Source organism: Rhyacophila brunnea, unplaced genomic scaffold (assembly GCF_057557595.1).
Source record: "Rhyacophila brunnea isolate RB1 unplaced genomic scaffold, BYU_Rbru_1.0 scaffold_16, whole genome shotgun sequence".
In the NCBI taxonomy this organism is placed as follows: Eukaryota; Metazoa; Arthropoda; class Insecta; order Trichoptera; family Rhyacophilidae; genus Rhyacophila; species Rhyacophila brunnea.
Window position 1 is genome coordinate 14,863,900 of NW_028232816.1, and position 24,535 is coordinate 14,888,434.

A 24,535-nucleotide genomic window follows, 5' to 3' on the forward strand; every position below is an offset into this window, starting at 1 on the left:
CCTAGCCACGATCTTTTTAGACGATGCCTCAACTGAAGTATAGCCTTAAGCATAGAACATAAACATCTGAAAACATCGTAAAAATCCCCGAAACAAGCATGGCATTCATAAACTACAAAAGAAGTTGTTTATTGTAATGAACTGCTGAGCCGCCGGCAGTAGGTACCTACTGACTTCACAAAGCTTGGATTTTTACATGCAATTTCAACCATATGCGTGGATACTTTTTCAATGTTGTCGGCAAAAACACCAATTAGGTACTTAGACACTTAACTAGTGTCATAAACGTAATCCGATCCCGGCGCCATCGGTCTAGTTAACTGCCCGGTCGGATTGTATTGCTTAGGGTCGAAAATGTTGTTTTTAAACGATCGACACATTAACAGTTTTCCTTGGTATACCTACCCGAGAAGTAGCTCGTTATAAAAGTGAATAAATGTATGGAGAAAATCATAAACTAAAATGTCAACGAATGTTTCCTCATTACATCCGAGATCTCGCTATTTCCGTGATCGTAATAACCAAGTTCGGCTGTATATTCATTAAATTGCATCTTGGGTTATTACCATAGTTATATCATGTATATGAAATCTTATTTATAACCTGCCTTGCAAGAGATATATTATATTTTGTTTCGAATTGTATTTAGGGAATATGAATATCTCTCTTGAGTTTTTGGTTGCGGTTGGTTACTGTGCCACATATTCAACAAAGCCCCATCCCCCTTACGGCATGACGTCATAATATGACGTCGTTATAAGGGGTCGTTTATATATTATATAAACGACCCCTTATGATTGTTTAACATCGTTACAATTTTGGAAGTGGATGATTAAAGGTCAAATATATTTATTTATTTAAGAAAACAAAACATTGTGGACATAACAAATCTAAATTCAAGACGTTCACAACATGTGATTTACATTATAACAAATATTACCCTGACAAGTTATATAGGTTTGGTTTCAAATTAATTTAAAGACTGTGTAAGGGTAATAAACTGCAGTTAGTAGGAGACTCCCTCCATCGCCATTCAATTTTAAATGAGTCTAGGAAAGTTTTGCAAGATAAGTTACATGGTAACTGAATTTGTACGGGTACTGACCGGGGGTACCCATTAAGAAGAAAAAAAATGTTCAGCAATATGTTGCCGCAGATCCAAGGCGCCTTGACTCGCAGCGTGAATCGCATGCGACTTGTTGCTCGCAACACTGGATTATTTTTTCGAACTAAAATGACGCATTCCACCAATGTGCGGATTTCCATTTGGCAAGGTGTGATTTGTGAATAACGATGACGTCACATCGACGTATTCGACACGCTGCAGACGGACGAGTTTAGATGTGCGAGCCGGCTAATCCGTGCGGGGTTGAGGTTAGACGAATCGTAATTGCCTGCTGCAAGCTTCTCACCGATGGTGTGAGAGAGATGACGAATTTATGCTGTCTTCAAGAACGTCATGGTTCTTTGTTTTCGATCTGTGCTAGATTTATATAGATGTCCGCATGATTATTCCTTTTGACAATTATACCTAAATACGTGGAAAGTATTGGTGTTATTATTTTCCAATATTAAAAATTGCCTATCCATAAAAAATAGACACCATCGATATTAATGCTTACTGATTACTAAGGCCCATTTCAGACGGGACACCGGTGTCACGCTCGTATATAATAAGGAGGCCATTGAATTCGAATAAAGGGGCCTTTGTATTATGTTAATGAACGCCCCAGAGCTAATGAGTCAACGCGTGTCCGGTACACTTTTAAGTCGGCCGCTACATTTTCAAGCCGCCGATACACTTGTTTTTATTACCGCAGCCTGTTTTATGTTCTAATTTATAACGCGAAATTAAGCGTTAGCACTCATTAGCTCTGGGGCGTTCATAAACATAATACAAAGGCACCTTTATTCGAATACAAAGGCCTCCTATATTATATCGAGCGCTACACCGGTGTCCCGTCTGAAACGGGTCTAACATACCACAAGCTACTTGAAGGTAAAATCGACAACACCTGTAAAATATTTCCGCATGTAAATTACTCTAAATGACATTTTGAATTCATAACAAAACGTTAAATGTCAACCCATAAGGAACAAACAAAAAATATAATACTATAATATTAGTATTTTGGCTTATGATGAAATTATCATGTGTTAATTTTATATTATATATAAAATAAAATCCTGGTTTTATGACGACATGAATGCCAGGGTTACACGCAGTATAATTTATCTGGCATAATTTAATATAAATAAAATAATTATTGTGATATAATATTATATTTAGCATAAAAATCATTAACATAACGTTTTAAGTGTTTGCGAGCGATGTATTTTAAAGTTAAACATAAAACTAGTATATTTACTTAAGAATAAACAATAAAGGTTGCTCGTTGTTTCATATATGTAGTAGTAAGTACATACGCAATTGCAGACGTCATGTTAAAAGGCGTTAACTAACATAACATTGAACCGTGTGTTTATTTGCCACTGATGCACTTGTGCTGTCATTATAACTCAGCCATAACATAATATTAGTATACACGTGTCTTTCCTACCTAGTGTGTTTTTTTCAATATGTCACGCGTAATTAAGTACTTATAGATTTCCAAATAATCCAAAATGCATACATATACACAAGGTTAAAATTACAACTAATTACACAATCACAAATAACAGTGTATAATAAAAATATATGAACTGCCGAAATTGTATCAAGGTTGGTGCCCTGGTTTGTAGTCTCCTTTGAAAATGAGCTTAAGCTGATACTGAGACTAAGAACAGGTCACACAATGGGTAAAAGATTTGATGTCCTCATGGGAAGAAGCGATTCGCAGCTCTGCGATGAATGTGATTTTTTGGAGGACATTGCACATATAGCTGTACAATTTCCTAAATATGAAAGATACAGAGTACATACCGCTGCGAATTGCGGATATCTTTGAGAATGTCGACGAATTGAAAGATGCCCTGGCAGTGGGTAAGACGGAAGAACTTGACAAAATTGTAAAGTTCTTCAACATAATTGGAGTGAGGACCTGATCGTGCGGATCCCCTTCTAGAAGGAAGAGGCGATATGACAGCGAGTCGCAGTCAAATATAAAATTTATATTTTATTATTATTTTATTTAGTCATATTTACAAACCAAATTTTAAAAAAATCAACGTTGGCTTAGGTCACTTTGATTGGGCAAGTATGAACGGTTAAAAGGTTATTAAGAATGTGAAATTTTTTTCAAGAGTAATAAATCTATTTTATAAATTATATTTACCGGTTACAAATATTTTGAAATAAATCCACGAAGCCCTTAATACATGACGTGCAATAAATAATATGTCAGTATAATGATATAATTTTAGTATATTTTATAAGTTCTTTACATGGGAAATGAAATTTGGCTAACGAAAGCTTAGTTATATAAATCTCACTACGTAGATACTAAAAAGCTCCATAGAAAAATAATTTAGGAGTGTCAATTGAAATGGTCTTCACGAGATTTATCACTATAAATATACTACTAAAAATACTAAAATCGACCAAAAAGGATTTAACGTATTTTGAAATAGTGACATCTAGAAATGCGTGTAGAGGTCATCGTCTGCTGAAGGGTACCATGTTCACATCATTACCATGTGAAAAAGTCATAAGTAATTATGTGGAATTTTTATTAGTGATTTATTTTATTATCTATGCGTTTTTTTATGATTTTTTGATGGAAATTCAAGGCGAATTTAATAAAAAAGAGTCAATAAATTGTTTCTTGGTACGAATTCGTTTATCTCAGATTTAGATGCGAGACTGATATAAAAAAGATAATTCCAATGACAATAACAATCTTAAAAATGCAACCGATTTTTAGACGTAAGTGAGAACATTATTAAATCGACTTAAATAATGTGTTTAATTAATATGATTTCTTGTCGTCCCATTTTGAATATATGCGAATGCGATGATTAGCTGATAGTTCTTCCTCATTCAAAACGTTTATATTTTTTACTGATTGCCCAAGGTTACAGTAGGTTACAGAACCATATCCATATTATTATTACGCATAAATCTCTTGTATAATATACTAATGTATCGATACTCTAATCACTCGATTCGCTATTACTGCACTGTAAGCATCTGTCAAACTATTATGAGAGAACCATTTGTTTTCTTTCACGACCCGGTTCAAATAAATGATTCCTCATTTTTTTGAAATTTAGCATTTGCGTTTATACTTGTTTAATACGTCTTCGACCTGTCTCGCTTGTTTTATCTCATGCGATACAGATAATACAAGACAAATCTATATAAGATAATACACATTTATAAAAATAGCAGCACGAAAGGTGTAAGCAAAAATTTAATTTTTGTCATTGTTGTAATATAATATAATCTTCATATGGGATTAAGATTATAAGCCTCGAGCATTATATTTTATTAATAAAGAATCTTGATAGTTATAGTGTATTATAATTATTCAAACGACTTGTTGATATGTCAAATTCATAGACAGAAATAAAATAATAGAGTGGAAATGCAATGTATTCATAAAACAATGAGCTCAGATTGTTTACAATATATTATTAAATATCAATCAATGTAAAACCAATTCGAATATACCTTGTAGGGAGGATGTGGGTACTGACGCATACAATTTTACTATACCTACATTTACCCTGCTTGACAAATAATATATTATATAAGGTAATTATAATACCAGAACTATTGTCCTAGAGATTAGCGGAAGGAATACATACTAAAATTTGGATTTTATATTGTGAGTAGAACATGGATAAAATGCACAAGTCACGCATATCCGCTAATACATTGTTTTGTTATTACAGTACTTTGTAGGTATTACATAACCAATAATCGTGATTTGATGTAGTTTCATATTAATATACTGACGGCACGATACGATATTGGGTAAAAGATAATTTCATTCAAATCAAAATATATGTTATGTATTTATATTTATAAACGATATCTACCCATGTAGGTATACATATATACCTATACTTTATTCGGTTATTGAAGTGTACCTACCTAAGATTGTGTGAGTAAGCTAATTACGTTAAAAATGTCGATATCTATGAGGCATGTAGAACTACAAGAACCTGTGATTTACTTACATAATATACAGTATCAGAATTAGTAGTGAGCTTCCATACCGTCTCATTGTCATTCTTCAACTTGAATAAACAAACGTATTATAATATATTTGGATGAGGACACTAATTTTGGTGTTCTTTTAGGTACTTATTGCACTCAGTGTTAAATTATTTACCAATTGTATAAAGACCCTACTGCGTGACCGTAAGGGAAAACTACGCTTCAGCTTAAAGCGCTAGGATACATATTCTCATTCTCTCACTTCTGCGGCAGGTCACGTGGGCTTCCTCATATTTAACTTCGAAATGACTTTTGCATAAGTTTTTTAGAAAATAAATATTGGTATGGTTAATGGTACACGAATTTTATATTTACACGCATACTCCTCAATTATTATGGGTCGTAGTGCGATCGATGACATAACATGATCGTGAAACACATCACGCCCGCGGAATCATTCGCGAGAAACTGTCGCGATTGTGACAAGAGTGGATGGAATACAGCGGGTCTATTCTATACACAAGGCGACTATCGACCGATAAAGTGATAGTATTTATTACATATTTGTATTGAGGTATTATAATTGTTACAATAAGTTAGCCGTCTTAACAGTCAAAAGTGTCTATTTCACTCTAAATTGTATTACACCCAAAAGAGGTAGGTGCTGTAAAAATATAGCACAGATTGCAACAATTACAACCAACTTATTGTAATTGTTACAATAAGTGCTAATACTTTGATACAAACATACCCTAGTTAGCCGTCGTATTTAACACTGTATTACTTTAGCAGTCGATAAGTATAGAATGGACCGACAGATATCATTATTCTTATCGCGGATACAGCCATTTTAGGAACACTCACAGTATGGTTTGAATAAAGCTGTTGATATGTACTGTATCATAACATAATCATAATAAATGTGTTATTTATTTATAGTACATAGTATGTTACGCCGAATGTGCGAAATTGACTATTACATGAAATGGGCAAAATTTTCGCTGAATCATGAAAAATGCAAGCCTTCATGAATTAGACAAAATATCTGCCGAGTGCGTGAATTCGGCAGTAATTTTTCTGCCTAGTTCATGAATTGGGGAAATTAGATAGTAGCGCTCCGGTGGTGTTTTTTGCAACTAATCAAACCAACCAAATGTGTCAAATGTCATTGATTATATAAAAATATACCAATCAATAACTACAATGACGTTCATATCCATTACTATGCCCAAAAAAATCTAGAACAATAATATGATAACGGAAGAATTTTATTAAAAGGTATTTTCGCGATTTGATTCGTGTTTGGGTATCAATCGTGCAATGGTCGATTGTATGTTTGTGATAGTTTGTTGACACTTGTTAGCTAACCTCAAAATGGACATTCAGTTGAATTCAGAATTACAAAACCTAACCTAACATAACCTAACCTAATAATATTATATTATGTCCAATTATAACTAATAAAACCATCCGTATTAAATTTACTTTTTCTACTGTCATGTTGACAGTTTAAGAATTCCATACCCTGGCGAATTTACCTAATTCATGAATAAGGCAACGGGCTTGACTATTACATGAATTAGTCAAAATTTTGCCCATTTCATGTAATAGTCAAATTCGCACATTCGGCGTTACACATATACCAATTTCAATAACTTAACTGAATCTTGTAATGCTGTTAAATTATTAAACCTGACACAATCCTCCTCTTTAGTAAAAACTCAAACCGTGATGTCTATTTTACCCAATTCGCCTACGGATTTCAAACATACACGTACTATTACCGCAATGCGTATAGCATAAACTATCACTTTTAACTTAGTTACAAAAGTGCAAGTAAGTTAGGTACTGAGTTATTCGCAGTGCGAAATACGCGATGCGGAAGATAAAATAGACGATCGCTTGTGCCTTTTTTTATCCGACTGCATTTAATGGCACGTCACTTGTGCCACTTGTGCTTTCCTACCTTATTAGCGATTTAACCGATTACATGGATTGTGCCCCAGGTAATTTACTAGCAAACGCTATTATTTAACATCGCTACGATTAATTATTTCATTCTGAATGACCCCATTTACTTGTTTATGATCTGCCAATGACGCAGATCATAAAACAATTACCTACTTATGAAGGCAAATATTCTTTGATACATAAATGTGATTGGTAGCTCAGAGTAATAATATAAAACGCACAGTGGAACCTCAATTTTATTATTATTAACTTAACTATGAAACGTTAGGCCATCATGTTGCTTCTCAATACGGCTAACAGATTTAAGCACAACATAGTTAACCATATTTCGACTAAATTAACTAAAATTAATTACCACTACCTTTATATTTAACATAAAAACAATAATTTCAGTAACACGTGCTTGTAGTTTTTAAATGACTGTAGTCATCTAATTCAATATTTACCGGCGACGTGTACAAAAAATATTTAATTCAGCCGTAGAAATTCTATTTTACTCTAACGTATATTGCAGAGATATAAGCGTGCCGAATGATTTCTCACTCACACTTCTTATGGTTCGTTTTTGTTCAGGCCTTGATTCGTAGTTGAATTGTATTTATGTGATCATTGTATATTTTTCAACTAAAAATGCTATGTAGGTAAGCAGTCCTTAAGGAAAATATTCCGTAATCTGTCACATAGCAAATCGAATCCTGAGCCAAAGTTGCAATATCGGGGTTATACATGTTCATTTGAGGGTACTTATCTGTGCAAAGTTAGTCACGTCCACAGGTCGAGATGCATAGGATACCGAGTCACGTTGAATCAAAGTGAAAAAATTGCTATGTATAAATAAAAAGATTAATTAGTGAGGCAACGTCACAATCAGAATTGTTTCCATTTTTAAAATATTCGATTGCCGGATCATCATTACAAAAAAAAACTTACAAAGGTAAAAGTATAGCAACTGTACAACATAAATTGTATAATAATTGTGATTTAATATTAAAAATATATATATTTATAACTTTCAATGAGATTGACTATAATAAGAGGAAGCCTTATGAAAGTTTAGTTTTAAAAACACTTGATGAAGTTCGCAAAAATGGTAAGCATTAATACATAATCAATTAAAAACAGCATGACGTATGTCATACGTCACGTGAAATTAATGGGTGTGATTGAATATAGTAGCCAGAACAAAATTAATGTTTTGTAATTAACTATGTATTTTTTTTTTATTCAACGAATAATTCACGAGATTTTAAGAATGTATCATTATTTTTATTGAACATAAATTATTTTGAAAACACTTCTGAGAAAATATATAACTTATAGGAAAAAATCTTTTTTTGAAAAACATACGACACCCAACAGGAATCAAACCTGCGTCTCTCCGGATTCGCGCTCACGCACATCGACCGCAATGCTATAGGTATCCTATCTAATTGCGACAAATTTTAACTAATGGCTCTTACAATACTTTCTGAAGAGCATCGCGATGTTCGATTCCTGCTGGGTGCCGTGTTTTTTTTTCAAAAAACATTTTTTCTATTGGTTATGTACCTATATATTTTCTCAGAAGTGTTTTCAAAATTACGAATGTTTTGTAAGTTGTCAGATTGCAATTGAAATATGTTGGCCTGTTTGTAGCCGGCATCTTCGATTGAATGTTTCATATTATAGTTGTGATTATTCATTTAAATATTAATTGTACATTGAGTGAATATAGGTACGTTTAGATTGTTACATAGAAATCAGCAATGCGAATTAAACATTCGTCCATTATTAATTTTAAAGCTTCACTGGCAGATAATGTGTTTTACGACATCTTTGTTACACCATTTAATAATTCACAAAAATCAAAAAAATAAAAAGGTACATTTTTGTAATGAAACACTTTCGAATATCCGTGCAAATAATGGTTTATCATCGCTATACAAATACGGAAATCACATGTGTGCCACATAGAAACTAAAGACGGCCCACATTCGCGAACGGGCGATGTACTCGAGGAAAATGCAGGTCTAGTATGATAATATTATTACAGTTAAGCAGATTGTTGGTATGGGCAAACGCGTGTGACAAATCGAGTTAGTATGCATGTATGCACATTTATATTGGCGCAGATCGACTTATGTAATGCACAAACTGTCATTGTTTCAAAGAAACTATAGGAGGAGTCATGAACAAAATATTTTTACAAACAAATAAAAAAAAAAGATTCTTTTTTTGACCATGTCCGATCCTAATAAGATCATATTATGGGTTAGAGTGGAGGTTTGTATTAACAGATTTTGTGTTTACTAGAAAAGAATGTCAGCCACTTGCTCAACGTATTAGGTCCATACTCTGACTCAAACACAAATTGAAAAACAATATGTGTATTTTGCCAGACCCAGGGTTCGAACCTGTAGGAAGCAAATGAAAAATGAGTAATATTATCGAAGTATATCTTCTTGAGCTGCAATAGCGTAAGGAAAGGCAATTCGTCACGGAATATCATTTTGCATGGCTCCCACAAGGGGGGGGGGGGCTGACAGGACTCTAGCCTAGGGGCCCGGCGTGGCGGTCGACCAGATAAATACACATCTTAAATTTGCTCTAATAAGTAGTAAAAAAGTCGCCTACGGCGCTATATTACTTCAGATTTATTCCCATTTTAAAATATCTGGTTGTGCGACGCTATTTTTGGTTGTTGTGTTAAAAAATCTGCACTGATTTTATTTGACCTCAAACACCATTATTTGGAAAACGCCATTGTAGAGCATCAGACTGCCTTTAACTTTAGCGATAGGTAGGGGGTTCCATTTCAAGATGTGGGGGCCATTTCATTAAGTATCTGGGCAGTATAATATGCGAGGAGGTGTATGATTTTAAACGAACGTTAACAATAATTAAAGAATAATTCCGAAATTAAATGAATTAATCTGTAATATAAAAAAAAATCTTTAAAGTCATAGGTTTTATTGGTAGGTACTCTTAGCTTGTGGCCAAAAGTATTAGGTAAGTACTACAGATCCATCAGTATAAGTTGTCCGCGAAGTGAGGTCGCCATATGCTAGCATTCAATATGTATCTATAGTCTAAGATTCAATACTTTTTTGAGCTTAGTTCTAAATCACAAAAACACCTGACGATTTATGGTGGTATATCTAAGCATTTAAAGCGAGAAAGCCCGCAGGAGGCGGCGTGGCTAGGTAATATCGTTTCTTATATTCTGTGTAATTCTTCTTCACAGAGGTTTCAAGCTAGGAACGTCGGAAATGGTGGGAAAATATTCTACACACGCGGGTGACCCAATTACCAGAAAATACGAATTGTGTTTAAAGAAAACAAATCTTTTTAAATTTTTTTGTATTTCTTATTCGTGTTTGTTAAATACAATCAAATGTTTATGGTTCCAATGTAGGATTGCATTAATGAGCGTAAAACGCAGAAATACTATCTGATTGGTCGTGCTCTACGACATAGGTATCGTGCACAATCATCTTTGGTCACGGTTTAAGTTATACCCTAATAGATATTATGTGGAAATTCCTTATAACATAATTATACAAAATACAAATAATGGCACGTATGGTAAGTAATAGTGAATTTTAAATCATCTTAAAAAGACGAGTTTTAATGACTTATTACGTTGAAATGAAAATTTAATTTAATTCATTTTTCGGCAATAAGTACAATATTATTATGCACTTATTAATATTACATTCGAAAGAGTGAAAGCACTCAAAGGTTCACTCATCATAATGGATATTGAATATAGACTATCGTCCAAGTTGTTACGAAATCGAATATAATTGTGAATGTATGAAGCATGAGTGTTTAACCTGATAAAATTTAAACTGTGTGATGTCGAATTTGCCACATACAAACATTACAAAATAATACATCAGTATTGCAAATATTTTCAAACACTTTAAATCAGATTGAAAAGAATTAAGTAAGTCAATAAGTGAAAATACAAATTAACATCGAACTTCTTCGACAAAATAATCAAGACGTTCCTAATTAGAATTCTGTAAAACACACGAGGATGATGATGAATGAAGAAATTGATGAGAGGACAGTAGGTACTTATATCTACTATAAATATCTAAAAATAAGACTGTAAGTATAAGATTCTAATGGCCACACGTTTCAGAATTGAACAAAGGGTACAATTTTTCCTATATTTCACAGGGTCGAGGGGGTCGTTCCCTCATGGCTGAGTTGAATAATATGTCCTAAAAACAGCAGAATGCGTATTATCTGGAGTCTCTGGATGATTGACTCATTCTTCGTGCACTCTAGCCAATAAATACGAAGCGTTCGGCGCCAGCACCATATGTATTTCGAAGGCATCAATTGTCTTCCGCTCTCTTGCGCCAAGGGCCTATCACTCGACACTGTACAAAAATCATTGGGAAGAAAAAACAATCGCTGGCCAAAATATATTCGCGAAGAGGTAGAGCACAGACATAGTGCCAGAAGAAGTTCGCGGTAACGTAGAGCAATGTGCAGGGCTAACGGGTTCAATGATTAATCCTGGCTGATATTAAATCACCATGGCAACGAATGTGGAGAAATATTTTTACTTATGCAAATAAAAATATTACTTACCGGAAATTTAATCGCATTCATAAATCATTGATTGCATAGGCTTTATGGGACACGGGCGAAAGTTTCTGTGCCAATGAAGATAACAAAGGATACATTGTTTTATTACATTTTCATGTGGCAAGAGTGTATTCATTGACCAAGCCGACAATTTGTAGACAATTTAAATTATTTATTAACTATTGTATTGAAGCGTTTTTCGCAATGCAAGGTATCTGGCGAAAATAGCTGACTTGTTGACAATCGTGCGTACTGTACATACAGTGCTGAGGTTTCATTTCGATGGACAAATCTTAATTAGAGTATCGGCGATAATTTCTTGTAAATATACCAGGTGTAATTTAATAGTATGCAAATATCGCCTTGATTTAGTTATATAATATTACAGTAGGTCTAGGACTCACTCGATGTTAATAGATGTATCAAAAAGCATGATTGAAAAAAAATATAAAAATCCTTGTAAATGACATACTAACATTAAAATTTATAATCGTTATCAAATACCGATAACACGTCTTGGTACTAATAGCTGATGTTGGGAGATTATAAAGTAGACGGGCCCCATTTGGATAAAAAAATCATATTGTAATGAACACGGATTATTTAGATAAGCATGGCCGGTAACACACTTGGACAAACGGAAAACACGGAAGGATCTCGCGGCGGTCTCCCTGATCTGCTGACCTTTGAATTAGCAACGCGTGCAGCACAAGATTGAGAATAACTATGAAGGTTCATTACCAGTCGAAGTATCATAGGTTCTAAGGATAAAAAGGTGATGGTTCGGAACTTCCAGATTTGTCCAACAATGTAAACTCTCCCTTAAGTAATCATGTCGCTATCTACGAATCAAGTTAATGCTGTTTTTAGCCTGATTAATATTGTTATGTTATATTATTAGGCAGCAAACGATTGATTAGCACTTGGCACAGTAGCTTAGTGGTAACGGCCAACGCACGGCAAGGGAACGACGTGTATCATGTAGTATCATCTATCAACATAAAATAGAATATGTAATAATTAACGATCTTAAACATTAATTAAGTACTCGTCACTCGAATGTATCACATTACGTACATTATAGTAGATATTATAATGATTAGTCGATATCAAACCTTTCAAAGAAGCAGTTCACAAATAATCTCTGAATTGAATAATCGCCCCTCGCATACTGTGTTTGTCCGCAAATGGACATTTAACTATCAAAATAATAAAGTCATACTGTCATGTAATAAAACGTCACGGAGAGACGTTTTACGTGGCTTGGACATGTGTTCCGGATGCCGCCAAAGAGTGCGACACTTCGTACTCTTGTGGAACAGCCTCAAGTGTTCCGTCGTCGTGGCCGGCCCTCCCTCACCCAGCAGCAGTGCTACAAAAGCGATCTACGCGCTGCATGTCTGGAATGGAGGGAGGCGCAAGAGTTGGCGATGGATCGAGGGAAGTGGCGAGAACTTGTGCTTGCCCTATGCCCCAATGTTGGGTCGAGACAGGGTGAAAGAAGAAGAGATCATGTAATATTAAAATATGTATATATGTAACAATAAACAACCATAAACACAGTTCTGTGTTTATTAGACATCATACCAAATTAGAATAACGAACAACTATAAATGGTGATCGAGACTAAGTGATGAACAGCCTACAACTCAAACCACACTCCTTCTATGATTTTAGTTCCACGATGTTTCTGAAGGTATATTTATGAGGATTTTCTATGTAAAATACTGCATTGTTAAACCTTGTGTAAGTACCTATATTCTTTCATTAATTAATAATAATAAAATTGAATATTTCGATAATACAATTCAATAGAAAAACGTAAATCAATAATGCCAATATGAATGAAAACGTGTCATACGTCGCATAAATCAATATAAAAAACAAGTGGGAGTGATTTCCTTACCGCACATTTAACCAGTCTCTTGATGAAATAATTTTGATAAACTACAAGGATTTTTTAAATTAACCGATTATATTTGGCATTGTTTTCGATTAACACGTTATAGGATGAGTGTCCTTATATTTGTTTAATTCTTAATTAACAACGGTCATTTAAATTTAACATAATCAATGTAAATTAAAACAAACATAAACATTTTTGACAAAAACGATTGTAATATCTGGGAAAAAACGGTATAGAATATATAATATACTAAGCAAGTAATGTATTTTCTTGGTGTGCCTTTCCAACCGTATTTTAGCCACGATTCCTACCTGTCTATCATCGATTTTACCTTTCATTATATCCCTAATTAATTTCACTACCACTATGTAGGATAAATCATGATGTTATCACATAGTTAAAAAATTCCGAATGAATTACTACCCCCTACGACTACAGTACATGTAAGAAACTAGGCGCTATCGAATTGCAGTCCAATTACCCTGAAGGTTCTTATGACGATTATTCCCCTCATTACAAACGAAGAGCAGTTACTTTTCTGATAATGATTTTCCGGCTCCAGTTGTCCGTTAAGGACAAATTATCCTGGCAGATTCACCCCCCACGATCGTTTACCCCGATCGACTCAAACCGTGAAATATCACTTTGGATTGATTACTGGAGTCGTGACCAGAATAGAATTACTGATGTTTTTCGCTCACGACTAAATCGATAATCGGTGACAATTGGGTCGACGATATGACATTTCACGATCAGGAGCAATCGGGGCAGACGATTGGAAGGGTGATCGAGGCTTGACAGCGGTGATGATCGGCTTTAGAGTCTGTGGTGTAATTTTAACTTTAACATAATTTTATTGATCCAGCGTGTAGGTGTTCTTTCGCTTCGTCATTTACCATTTATACAGCCAATCATCACTAGTCTCTCCAAGCCATGTTTTATAATTAACTCTTCAAATATGGATTTGTTTGTACGTCAGCGGTTCCAAGGAATCTGAGCATACACCTCCACAACCACACCTCAAAAGCATAGATTCTAACATTGCATTACGTTAATTACAACAAGTAATAAATAATTAACATCGCCTGTCCAACAAAAAATGTTTCTCATACATCACTAAAACGCATGATTACAAATCAGATACACAACATCTCCAATAAAACATGTGTCAAATATGCATTTCTTTTTGTTTTTAAGATAATTCAATATGCATATTTTTTAAGACTCTTAATAATGAAACGTCCGGATAATATCAATTTGTATGCACACCTGTGGAAAAACTCGGAAGTTTAAGGCCATTATTTCATAATGGTGAATTTCGAGTGTCAGAAATGAATAATATTTGAGGTGTATTCAAACGTGAGATATTTTTGATCGAGTGGATGAGACACAGAAAGAAAAAAATAATATTACGCATGATATCGCCAAATGACCTTCGCGTGTCTGAGAGAAATAGAAATCATGACGAGGTGTCGTAATGCATTTTTGACCCTAGTATACAGGAACACCGACATAGGGGTTTATGTCGGAGAGTTAGTTTCGACTTTATTTAAAGCCCAGTGGCTTAGACAAAAGAATATTAGGTTCACACAAGTTTTCACACAATATGTATCACATAAAATATGTCATAGATGCTTATAGGGGTAACAAAAACATAACCTAATTTCGAGGGCTTAGTGTCAAACAACACTATCTACAAAAGTGCAACTTTACAGGAGAGCCAAAAATCGTTATTTTAGATTCTTGTAACTCAACAAGGGAAATGTTTATTTAATACCTAATGTTAATATTTTATAATTTATTGTGTATTGTACATTTATCTTGCTTATGATGATGTTAAAATTTATAGGGATATTTTTAAAAAAACATGAAAACAAGGGAAACTTATGTGGTTAGCGTTAAATTTTACTGACGATTTAATAAGAAATTAGAACAGATTGACATAACGTTGTTTGACTATCATGTAGCCGTAAATAAAAAATAACGTAATCTCAAAAAAAAAAAAAAACACTTTTTTGTAGAAAACGTTGTCTGACTTTAAGCACTCGATTTATAAAAACACTAACGTTTGTCGAAGTTAATTCATTATTTATTTCAGCTGGTATTTATGCGCACTTTGGCGCGAAAACATTGGCGTATTAGATGCGAACGCGCCTAGACAGTCGAGGCCTAGTTGCCGACTAACTATTATTTTTTTCTGCAAGCCACGCAAGGGTTGAAGTTATACTCTTCCATTATTTAAAAATTCGTGGAATTCTTTGTTTCTTGGTAGCATTTCTTGATAGTTTAGTTTATAAAAGTTAAAAGTATTTTGACGGTTTAAAGATTTATTCCACTAATTCTGTCGATTACAGAATCTTCGATGGGAGATTAAGGCAAGCCTTTCCATCACTACTTGGTATGTAACAAAGAGAAGATGGGAGAAATTCAATGTGCAGGATGGATTCCTACAACAATTGACAATTATTGATGTAATTTGACATCCTGGAATTCAACCCGGGTCCTCATGCTCACGCCCATCGCACCTCTCAACTCAGGGTATTTTAAATATATTTTTAAAACTGAATCTCGAATTTAAATCAGTTTTATACAATCAAACGTAGAGATTATCGTCTGAGGACAACGAAGCTGTTTCAATCAGAGGATATTGGACACCAAAATTCCTATTATAATAAAAAACCTGTAAATCTATGTTTCATTGCAGATTTACATATAACTTGACCTCTCATATAAATAAAATTGACAGTCTCGACAAAGACGAAACACGTGTTGTATCTATTAAATATGTACGTATATAAAAACAAAATGTATTGTTTCTGTTATCTGCAGTTTATTGTCAACATTATTAGATACCTGTTGAGTTGACACTATTTGTAGTTGTTTGCAATAAAATCGATCAATGTTATTTAACATTGGTAATAAATGGAAAAATTCACAAGCTATATTGGGAACAATTAGATGAAAAATAAAATATGCGTATTTAGAAAATTCTTATTACCATTGGTGCGAAATATATAGACATAACTACGTGACTTTACCATATATATGCGAAGAACTTATTTCAGTTAGCACTATTATGTAAATGAAATAAGATATGTAAATATGCCATTGTTTTAGTTTATAACACAATAATCAAATATGAGTAAGTGCCAAAGAATGTTTTCTTGAGATTGAGGAGCTGGATTGAAGAGAGGCCTTAGTAAAATTGTTGTATTATAATAATATAGTGGCAGTGTTTTCGGAATTTAAACTGTTAACAGATTATGCCATTCGGCAGACCCGACAAAAAACTGAGTGTCATTTTTTTTCCCAGATGCTTCGTCCATATTAATGTCATTGGAATATACTGACATGCTTTGTCAGTCTCAATTGAAATTATTAACACGTTTTCTCAAAACTATAATTAAGTACCTATTAGCGCGGCTTTTCTGCATTGATCATTGATATGTTAGTTTTTCAATAATTATATAAAATATTAACAACAACCTTCGATATGAGATTTTTAAATTTAACGTGAATAAGTCCATTTTTTTAAAACCTGAATACCTTTGCCACAATAATATAGCATAGTAAACGTTGTATTCAGAACACAAGACAGTTAGTGAAAACTATAATAATTATTCGTGAATATAATACAAGCAAAAATTGTGATTTAAGGGTCACCAAAATACCTCTGGGGGCGAATTTGATAATTTTAATTTTAGATAACCAACACTTATTTAAAAACATTAAAAATAAAGTAACAATTTAGAAAAATAATTTACTCGTATGCCTACGAGTCTACAATGTGCGTTTTTTTGTAAGTCAAATTTTTATTAGTACATCGTATTTTATGAATATTTTTTTCATTAATAAATACAAGATAAAAATAACTTTTTATATACCATTTTTTAAATTTTCTGTTGAATCACATAATCTTGACAATTCTATGTTTTAATAATTTACGACAAATAAGGCAATTGTCAACAAATCATTTTTTTTTTTGCTATTTTGCAACAAACAAACAAATATAGAATACTGAAATGTCATTTTGATTTTAATAGTAACGCACGTATATATTAATAATTCAGTTGCTAGGACCGTCCTCTTAGCAACCAATAATAGTGGGTTGGATTACGGATTTCTTCCGAAATAACTTTTTATACAAAACAGAATTAACTGAAAATGAATTCAATTCTACTTAAATATGGCTAAAAGTATTAAAAGAATGAATTGGCATCGTGTTCTGATATATTCTAAAAGTTTCAAATGTCTAGTTAGTCGGGAAGTCAGTTAAAAATCGATTGCAAGATTTGTACTGGATAAACAACCACCGGACAAACAAGATTACGAGCTAAGAAAAACGTAGTAAAAAGTAGTTTGAAGGTGAAAAAAGTATTTTTGAAAAATTCATAGTTTTGCCGTATTTTTAACAAAACTGCAGTTACCTCGTGTAAAAATCGCTGGATATATTGTATATCCTTAATAAATATACGATTATATAAATTTGAGACTTGATTCAAAATACCGAATAAAATTATACTGACATTGTGTCATAGGTATGTCATAAACTTTGAATGATTTTTTTTTATAAATAAATATTAGGAAAAACGTCATGTTTTAAATAAATATCATTTCCTCTTGCCAAAATGAAAGTATTTACATAATTTACTTATAGGATATAAACCTAAAATGGTTGGAGGAAAAAAATGATTATAATTGATTGATTTAGACAACCAGGTGAAAATATCTCTTTAATAGTGACAAATATAAAGTTGAAATCTGTGATACGTATCAATGGCGAAGGGTGGAGGTAGGCTGTTATTATCCGACATAAATAGTGCATATTAATTTTTGTCAGTCAAACGTATTTGTTTTCATTTAACTAAGCCTAGAATGTGTAAATAGTGTTGTTAGTTCTTAAAATTTAATAAAACCCTGCCTAACCCAAGTCATAGTAGATAAAAGTCAAAAAAATATTCGTTTTCTATAAAATATATACCATTAAAGTATACATCATTCTAGATATTTTATAGATATAAATGTTTTATCGATTACGGTTTGGCTTAGGCAGGGCTTAGTGAATTTAAAAAAAAAACTAACCAACACCATGTGTAATATATATTCTTAATTCAACGAAAACAAAAAATAAGTATGACTGAAAAAGTGTGCAATATTTTTGTCGGACCGTCCATATTATACCTAAACTTTTTTTTGAATTGTTAATAACCATGCCCTTGCTTTTTCGTACAAGGTGATTGTTAGTAATTTTAAAGAATCACAAACACCCAGGCTTTGAAAAAAACATATACATAGTGTGTCCTCACCGGGATTAAACCAAGAACTCTCGGGTGGAAGGCCAGCACCTTACGCACTGCACCACGAGAGCCACCTACCTACACTATAATGGTTTGGTTTAGGCATCATTTAATTGAATTTTAAAAACTAACCTGCACCATCTGCAGATTGGATTCTAATTTTAATGAAAATAAATAAGTGCGACTGACAAAGTTTAGTGTGTACTATTTATGTCAAATATTAATAGCCTACTTCCACCCCTCGCCTCTGCTAGGTACTATACTCTGTTAATATCAGCACGTTTAAGGGGGGACATGCTCGTCGTAGGTCAAAATTGAGTTTTTATTGTATTTTCAAACCATGATCCTAAACACTCCTTAAACGTTGTAGATAATCTATTTATATAATTTTGAAGCCTTATTATCCATTATATTTATTTTAAACATTTTATGACTGCATAAATTATTTTTGTTACATAAAATAGTATTCTTTTAAACCTCTCGCTCTAATGTTTTAGAATATAGTCATATTTCGGTACATGAATGTGCAGTGGTGATAAGATTTTTTACATTTATTAATTTTTAAACCCATTTATAAAACCATTAGTATAATTTATGACGAGATAATTTTAGTAAAATATTCACGATAAAAAATTATATTGATAGTCTCTGTGATCCCAAATTTGACAAGAATTAGGCATTTTATTATTCAAAAAATCAGCAAGATTAACACATTTGAAGATAATTCTAAAGATACTCATTATAAGCTATGTCTTTGGCCATTCAAGTGTGATAAACATCCTACGAATAATGATTGCTTTATAATAATTATTGACCTAAGAATAAGGTAGTGTTTTTTTTGAAATACGCCATTTCTTTTGGCATTCCCCAGTGGTTAAGCTACAACATACGGCCGTAGCCATAAATTGACAAACTATAATTAAAGTAGGGAGTAAAATTATGTTAACGAGCGTGTTTGAACATGTACCTAACCGATTTTTTTTTAATGGTACATGTTCAAATACGCGCGTCAATATCATTTTACTCCCTACTTCAATTATAGTTTGTAAATTTATGACTACGGCCGTATGTTGTAGCTTAGCCACTGGGGAATGACAAAATAAATGGCGTATTTCAAAAAAACACTACCTTATTCTTAGGTCAATAATTATTATAAAGCAATCATTATTCATAAGATGTTTATCACACTTGAATGGTCAAAGATATAGCTTATAATAAGTATCTTTAGAATCATCTTCAAATGTGTTAATCTTGCCGATTTTTTGAATAATAAAATGCCTAATTCTTGTCAAATTTGGGATCACAGAGATTATCAATATAACTTTTTGTCGAAAATATTTTACTAAAATTATCTCGTCATAAATTATACTAATGGTTTTATAAGTGCGATTAAAAATTAATAAATGTAAAAAATCTTAACACCACTGCACATTCATGTACCGAAATTTGACTATATTCTAAAACATTAGAGCGAGAGGTTTAAAAGAATACTATTTTATGTAACAAAAATACTTTATGCAGTCATCAATTGTTTAAAATAAATATAAAGGATAATAAGGCTTCAAAATTATATAAATAGATTATCTACAACGTTTAAGGAGTGTCCAGGATCATGGTTTGAAAATACAATAAAAACTCAATTTTGACCTACGACGAGCATGTGGGCCGTTCAGAATAATAATTAATGTAAAAAAATCTTTTGCAAAATCAACTTATATGTTTCTATTCCCTTACGTTAATTGAGATAACCGAGTACGATACATAAGGCCAAGTTCATAAGAGCGAACACGACATTATGTTGTAATAATGAAATCAGTAAAAACTTATACTTCTGGTTCTAAGTCATTAACATATACGTATTTGACAAACCTGACAAAAAATGTGAGACAAAACTGTAGAAAAATAAGATGAATATTTAAATATAATGTAAATTTAAACGTCTACCATGTGATTTCTATGCTAAATACTTCTTAACGCTTTCAGATTTATTAAAAGACAAAACCATATGACTGCAATGTTATTATTTTGAATGTCAAGCGCAAAACGAGGTGAAAATAAATTATTAAATTTCCGAGTAGGTACCTACGTACAGAATTGTGAAAAAAACATTTTCATCACATGGGTAATAAAATAATATTGCTGTACCCACCTATTTCATTACTACAATATAATTTTAGTGGGTTACGATAGATGAATTTTCAATGTACAAATTCATAAAAGTTCAGCAATTTACCTACTTAAGCAATCGATAATGAATTTAACTTTCAATTTGTAGTCTATTTTTAATTGCGCGCAATAACCTCATATTTTTTTTTTATTCTGGAGACTATGAGGATTCTGCGCCGCCGACTGGACGCCAGGACAGCTGGGCACATGGACATAACAAATCGAGGTTTGTGCTTTCACATTACATTCCGGCGTGGAACCGCAGCGATATTGATAATTATTATATCAACACAAACCTGCCAATCTTAGATAATTTAGTAACCCTTTTAGCTTTAATTCCATAGATAGAAGCTATATCTGCGTATAAGGTTTTTATAAGGGAACTCAGAAATAATGAGAACTGAAATACCTAACGAATGTGGAGAAACAGGCAACCGATCTCGAGTGTTGAATAATATGGGATAAACTTGAACACGTGTCAAGAATACACCTGTCCTTTGTTCTGACAATTGCTCTCGGTTTATGCACTGACGCTTTTTCAATATTGGTGTATTTGAAGATTGCAACATACACTATTGCACGTCTATAATGTGTGGTTAATTTTTGTAGAACACTCACATTCAAAAACCTGCGTCAAAATGTAGTATATTGGGGTATAGCATATCGGAATTCTATTTATTAATCTGTTCTGTGGTTTTTATTCAACTACACAATTGAGCGACTACAACTCTCTCTCGTAAAAAAATGTCCGAAAAAGGATAACACTTCATTATATGATTGTTCACTAACACCTAAATAAAAAATAGGTAGGTACTTAATTTATATTATATGGCGATATCGCGTATTCTATCGACAATCGATGACAATGACGTTACACAATATTTGATATTTTTTTAATCATTCCATTTTAATCGCTGTCTAAATAATGTCACATTTTGAACTACCTCCCTGCCATTCGTTGAAAATTATCGATTTCAGTATATTTTTTATTTTAAGTCATATTATAATATCATCCCCATTAGGATGTGTTGTCATACATAGAGTTGGGTATTTCCCGAGAAAATCTCAATCTCGAGATTCGGGATTTCCAGAAAATTATTCTCGAGAATTCTCGAGATATCGGGAAATTTAAAAAAAACCTGTAAAAATTATAAAATCAGTGTAAAAACAGACAAATTCCAAAAAAAAAAAAACTTATTTATGTAAGAAGACAAACAAAATAGAAGTAGGAAAACAAAAATAATTCAAAATATTACTCATTAAAATGGAATTTCAAAAAACAGACCGTCAATCGCTGCGTTTGACAATCGCGTACGCTTTTGAGACACAAAATTCCCTGATTTTGCAAAAATTGCGCACATTTTGAGTCGACGTTGGCTTAATTGTGTTAAATGCTCTGGATCTGTCTTTGAACTTTTTGTGTTTTCTGTCCACTTTTTTCATACAGAAAATCGTTTTTTTTTCAATTAATATTTGATAATAAAGAAATCCCGAATCCCGAGAAAAGATTCTCGAGATCTGGGATTTCCCGAAATGTTAAAAATTTCAATTCTCGAGATTCGGGATTGAAAATCTCGAAAATTTCTCGCTCTCGAAAAATCTCGAAATCCCAATTGTCATACACATATAAGAACTACCCCTTACTGTATGACAGCGAAACGAAAACTATATTACGAGTAGGTACGTACAGAAACATATCGAAAGTATAATTTGTATGCATTTTAAAATATCGCCAATGCCTACCTATTACGTACATAGACATTGAACACAAACTGTTCGAAATTTGAATTAAAATTGTTTTCAAAAATTTACATGTTCTGACACAAATGACCTCTGATTTTTGTTTCCGACACGGATAGAAAACATTAAACAGATGTTATTGGTTTGGACTAGGCAGCAGAAGCCTACGATGACGACTTCGAGTCTGGTTTCAACTTCACCATCGACCACGTGAGAAGTGACGCAATAACCGGCAAGGAATCGCTGTTGCATTATTTCGCACAACGCCGACATGAAATAAGTTATTCTTTTACGCATGGTAGGGGGCGATCACAGAAGGTTGCTGGGGGCAAAAGCACTGTACTGTTTCCGAAGCCTGTCCATCAGTAGTGCCCGTGCTACGAGATAACACGTACTACGTGGAAACGAATTTAAGAGTGCTTTCAGTGATATTGTGATATAGGACTTTTGTCTACGTTACGGAAAACTACGGTATGAAAACGTACATAATATTTATAAGCTGTGATTTTTATATGTAATATAGTATATCGATTAGTAGAACCAATGTAGTACGGTGAACACATACATATTATTAATTAACCATTTCTTTTATTCAACGAATAATTCACAAGATTTTAAGAATGTTCCATTCTAATTATTGAACATACATAATTCTGAAAACACTCATTATAGCCAATAGAAAAAATCTTTTTTTTCCTTTATTGATTATATTTTCTATTGACTTTATTTTCTCATTAGTGTTTTCAGAATTATGTATGTTCAATAATTAGAATGGTACCTATATTCTTAAAATCTTGTGAATTATTCGTTGAATAAAAGAAATAGTTAATTAAAATTATTAGCAAGTAAGTTACAACAGAAAATATTGGAGTGATCCGTGACGTCGGTTAGTAATTAAAATAATAAATACTTTAATTTAGAATACAAAAACCGATCGCCTACCGTAACTCAGTTTGGAGAGTGCTTATGAGAAGGTATCAAAAAGGATAATAGTTAAAATGTGTCGCAATTAAGCATGGCAGTCGTAGCATAGTGGTAATGCACAGGGCGCGATACCCAAGAGACGCAGGTTCGATCCTGCCGGGTGTCTTACTTTTTCAAAAAAGATTTTTTCTATTGGCTATATTTTCTCTTGAGTGTTTTCAGAATTATGTACATACATATTATATTTACTTACTTATTGAATAATATTAACTGGTACAGTGAGATAATCATGAGTCTATTGGGTAAATATGTAAATTTCTAATATATTATGTAGTAAAAAAACTGATCGCAAAGAAATATTATTGTTTTTTTTTTGTATCGACGAATTTTTTAATATTTGTCGTGGGTATAATATTTAGATGACATAATATTATCTCTATATCACATTTTTCAAACGATAACATTTAATTTTCTAATAATGCAAGCCTGTTGTTACATTAAAATGTTTTTCGATAGACGAAAGCATAATATACTCAATTTAATTGTGATTGATCACTGTGAATTTAATCTCAGTGGACAGGTATTTTAATTAAAATAAAACGCGCCGTAATTAATCCACACAACTAATGTATAATAATTTGATGTACTTATTGTAAATATAAAAAATATGCATTTCAGTTTCATTGACTGTTTATCCGGATAAATGTTAACAAAATAATATGAATCCGTAGCATATTTAGAACAATCAGTTTACTACTAGGATAACATCAAGTCGAATTTGAGGAAATAAGAATAAACATAATATACCAAATTAGTGCGATGCAAGTGATTTACCTACTAATC

The 24,535-nt window shown here is 32.7% G+C and overlaps 2 protein-coding genes across 3 annotated transcripts in view; one reads left to right on the plus strand and one right to left on the minus strand.

Moving 5' to 3' along the window:
- The window catches only part of Galphao (G protein alpha o subunit), a 307,748-nt gene that overhangs the window by 50,657 nt on the left and 232,556 nt on the right, over positions 1-24,535 (minus strand). The window lies entirely within an intron of this gene.
- Cyp49a1 (Cytochrome P450 49a1) overlaps positions 23,132-24,535 on the plus strand; it is a 54,625-nt gene continuing 53,221 nt past the window's right edge. The window contains exon 1 of the mRNA XM_085943369.1: positions 23,132-23,239. The gene's annotated coding sequence lies outside the window, so the exon portion shown is untranslated. The remainder of the gene's footprint in view (positions 23,240-24,535) is intronic.